This window comes from Oncorhynchus tshawytscha, linkage group LG02, assembly GCF_018296145.1.
Source record: "Oncorhynchus tshawytscha isolate Ot180627B linkage group LG02, Otsh_v2.0, whole genome shotgun sequence".
Lineage (NCBI taxonomy): Eukaryota > Metazoa > Chordata > Actinopteri > Salmoniformes > Salmonidae > Oncorhynchus > Oncorhynchus tshawytscha.
Window position 1 is genome coordinate 70,276,923 of NC_056430.1, and position 4,758 is coordinate 70,281,680.

Genomic DNA, 4,758 nt, shown 5'->3' on the forward strand with positions numbered 1-4,758 from the left:
ATGTTTATCCTACAATACTTTTATACCACAGGCATCTCCATCCATGTTATTTTGGGTGGAAAGAGGCGGGTTTTGACGACTGACATAATTGAGAAGTTGTGAAAGCTTCTGCCCACCAATCCGCGGAGCACAAAGCCTACAGGTCCCTCCCAGTAGCAAACCAGCCTCCTCGGTTCTGCTTGACGGACTGCAGGCCATCACATGATGGTTGTCAGCGTGACTCTCCAAGGCGAGGAGGGCGACTACCATAGTGAATTCAATCAGCTTTGCCTCTGTTAATGTGTTGTTTAAGAGCCTTCTGAGAAAAACCGACTGGAGGTAAGACTCATAAGTGCATTGAAAAAAATACCTAAAAGGACAACAATGCTTCCTGCTAGTCTAAAGAGCATTATTGTATAATAAAAAATAAAAAAATAAAAAATAAATAAAAAAAATCGCCAACATTAAAGGCCTACAACCTACAATGTCCTTCATACATTTAGGCTACACATCGTTCTCAAATTGTCATTCAGTAGACACTATGTAACAAGTGCACTGAGAGTCGGGAAGCAAGTTCAGGGAGTGAGTGTTTTAATAAATAAAAGAAACAACGCACCAACATGCAAACAGAGTCAACAACACCTGAGGAAAGAACCAAGGGGAGTGACAGATATCGGGAAGGTAATCAAGGAGGTGATGGAGTCCAGGTGAGTGTCATCAGGCACAGGTGTGCGGGACGATGGTGACGGGTATGTGGGATAATCAGCAGCCTGATGACCTAGAGGCCGGAGAGGGAGTATATGTGACACACTGATTCATAAACATTGTAGATAGGTTAGCCTACGATACATATTAATGTATCAAATTAAATCAAATGTTTTTGGTCACATACACATATTTAGCAGATGTTACTGCCGGTGTAGCAAAATGCTTGTGTTCCTAACAGTGTAGTAGTATATCACAATTCATGTACAGTACCAGTCAAAAGTTTGGACACACCTACTCATTGCAGGTTGTGTGTTTATTTTACTATTTTCTACATTGTAGAATAAATCAAATCAAAATCAAATCAAATTTATTTATATAGCCCTTTGTACATCAGCTGATATCTCAAAGTGCTGTACAGAAACCCAGCCTAAAACCCCAAACAGCAAGCAATGCAGGTGTAGAAGCACTGTGGCTAGGAAAAACTCCCTAGAAAGGCCAAAACCTAGGAAGAAACCTAGAGAGGAACCAGGCTATGTGAGGTGGCCAGTCCTCTTCTGGCTGTGCCGGGTGGAGATTATAACAGAACATGGCCAAGATGTTCAAATGTTCATAAATGACCAGCATGGTCGAATAATAATAAGGCAGAACAGTTGAAACTGGAGCAGCAGCACGGCCAGGTGGACTGGGGACAGCAAGGAGTCATCATGTCAGGTAGTCCTGGGGCATGGTCCTAGGGCTCAGGTCCTCCGAGAGAGAGAGAGAGAGAAAGAGAGAATTAGAGAACGCACACTTAGATTCACACAGGACACCGAATAGGACAGGAGAGGTACTCCAGATATAACAAACTGACCCTAGCCCCCCGACACATTAACTACTGCAGCATAAATACAGGAGGGGTCAGGAGACACTGTGGCCCCATCCGAGGACACCCCCAGACAGGGCCAAACAGGAAGGATATAACCCCACCCACTTTGCCAAAGCACAGCCCCCACACCACTAGAAGGATATCTTCAACCACCAACTTACCATCCTGAGACAAGGCTGAGTATAGCCCACAAAGAACTCCGCCATGGCACAACCCAAGGGGGGGCGCCATCCCAGACAGGATGACCACATCAGTGAATCAACCCACTCAGGTGACGCACCCCTTCCAGAATAGTAGTGAAGACATCCAAACTTTGAAAAAACTCATATGGAATCATGTAGTAACCAAAAAAGTGTTCAACAAATCAAAATCTGTTTTATATTTGAGATTCTTCAAAGTAGCCAACCTTTGCCTTGATGACAGCTTTGCACACTTACGATTCTAAAATTAGCTTCATGCGGAAGTCTTTTCAATTAACAGGTGTGACTTGTTAATAGTTAATTTGTGGAATTTCTTTCCTTCTTAATGTGTTTGAGCCAATTACTTACTAATATTATTACTTTAAGACAATATTACTTTAAGACATGAAGGTCAGTCAATCTGGAACATTTCAAGAACTTTGAAAGTTTCTTCAAGTGCAGTCGCAAAAACCATCAAGCGCTATGATGAAACTAGCTCTCATGAGGACCGCTACAGGAAAGGAAGACCCAGAGTTTCCTCTGCTGCAGAGGATAAGTTCATTAGATTTACCAGCCTCAGAAATTGGCAATCAACTGGACCTCAGATTGCAGCCCAAATAAATGCTTCACAGAGTTCAAGTAACAGACGCATCTCAACATCAACTGTCCAGAGGAGACTGTTTGAATCAGGCTTTCATGGTTGAATTGCTGCAAAGAAACCACTACTAAAGGACACCAATATTAAGAAGAGACTTGCTTGGGCCAAGAAACCCGAGCATTGGACATTAGACTGGTGAAAATCTGTCCTTTGGTCTGCAGTCCAAATGTAAGATTTTTGGTTCCAACAGTGTCTTTGTAGGTGAACAGATGATCTCCGCATGTGTGGTTCCCACCGTGAAGCATGGAGGAGGTGTAGGGGTGCTTTGCTTGTGACACTGTCAGTGATTTTATTTAGAATTCAAGGCACACCTAACCAGCATGACTACTACAGCATTCTGCAGCGATACGCCATCCAATCTGGTTTGAGTTTAGTGGGACTATCATTTGTTTTTCATCAGGACAATGACCCAAGACACACCTCCAGGCTGTGTAAGGGCTATTTGACCAAGAAGGAGAGTGATGGAGTGCTGCATCAGATGACCTGGCCTCCACAATCACCCAGCCTCAACCCAATTGAGATGGTTTGGGATAAGTTGGACCGCAGAGTGAAGGAAAAGCAGTCAACAAGTGCTCAGCATATGTTGGGAACTCCTCCAAGACAGTTGGGAAAGCATTCCAGGTGACTACCTCAAGAAGCTGGTTGAGAAAATGCCAAGAGTGTGCAAAGCTGTCATCAAGGCAAAGGGTGATGACAGAGAATTTAAAATATATATTTGTTTAACACTTTTTTTGGGTTACCACATGACTCCATGCGTTGTTTCATAGTTGTGATGTCTTCACTATTATTCTACAATGTAGAAAAAAATTGAAATAAAGAAAAACCCTTGAATTAGTAGGTGTGTCCAAACTTTTGACTGGTACTTTATGGTATGTTATGATTGTGATGTAATCCCGTATTATTTGCACAGTAGGCCTGAATACAGTAAGCGCCCACTTCAGTTATTCGTAAAAGATACGAGGCCAGATCAAATGTAATATTTGTGACTGTCTTTAGCTGTGTGTCATTCAAAATATACAGTCTTAGGACAGTGACCGGTCCACCACCATGAGATCGTCACACTAGGTCATTAGGCTCTGCTGTCAGACCAAGTGTCACATTAACAGGCTATAGTGAAACCCCCTGAGACGGCCTGCTCTACTGTCTACATAACCTCTACCTTGTTATGCTGTGACGTTAGTCCCTCAAGCCAACAGCAATGGCACCTGTGATTGTTTGTTCATTCATTTATAAATTCTTATTTGTTCTAGTGTCTAATAGCAACGGCTTATTTCCCAACACCAATCTCGCACAGTCCCTCAATTAAAAAAACATGATGTTACCCAACGACCTCAAAGCGAGAGCCCTGCATTACTGACGTCCTCCGCCTCACCAGCCGTCTCAGGTCTGCTCATGAGGGCAGTCTGTTGTTGACAGTCTGACAGTCAATCAATCAGATCCTCACTCATGACTCTCAGCAGGACGCCTCCGTTGAGTGTCTATTGGACACAGTAACCTCACTGGGATGAGTCGCACATGACTCAGCTCTACTATTTCATGTTCGACAGTTCTCAGAGAGGCATCCGGTCCGGTCAACCTCGTGTGAGGTTGTGGAGGGAGCAGAGCTAATATTTGCACTAATTGGAGCAATTTGACATGGAAATGGATGTTAGTATAGCTATGAATTGAGCAGGCGCTTTATCAAGTATATGTGAAGAGATGTAAGGAGGATTACTTGTCTTTTCTAAGTAGTCTTTCTCATGGGCCTGCAATTTCAGAGTTTTGTTGTTCCAATATACATACATTATGTTGTTGATCCATTACCCTAAAAATGCTAACCTAATGTAAATAATGTTTGTTTATCATAACTGGGTTTAGTTACTCACACACTCGAGTTCACAAACACACACACGTGAACACTTACCACATAGACCACCAGGCACTTTTTCAACAAAGCACAATACCATTTCCAAAAGGTCCTTTTTGGATTCTGGGCATATTCTGCAGTCCTGTGACTAACTATTTATTATGTAAAATGTTTTACTGTACGCAGGAGGCATAGATAGAGCTCTCATTGAGGACAAACAGGCCCTGGTCATATGCATACCATCGCACTAGCCAAGTACAGTTCAGATGGTTTTGAAGAAGCAATGATGATAACACAAACACACGGATACTCAATCAGACACAGCTGTCTGAAAGACAGCCACCTAAATAGAGTCTCCATCATCCTTCCATTGCCCTCGCTCTCTCTCTCTCTCTCTCTCTCTCTCTGCTGCCCCTACTGTAACCCAACAGTACAGTGTCCTCACAGAGGGAAGGATGGAATGAGCCTTGGCAGCCCCCCAGGCATGTGCTTCATCCCACCAAGCTCTCACTCTCTCTCTCTG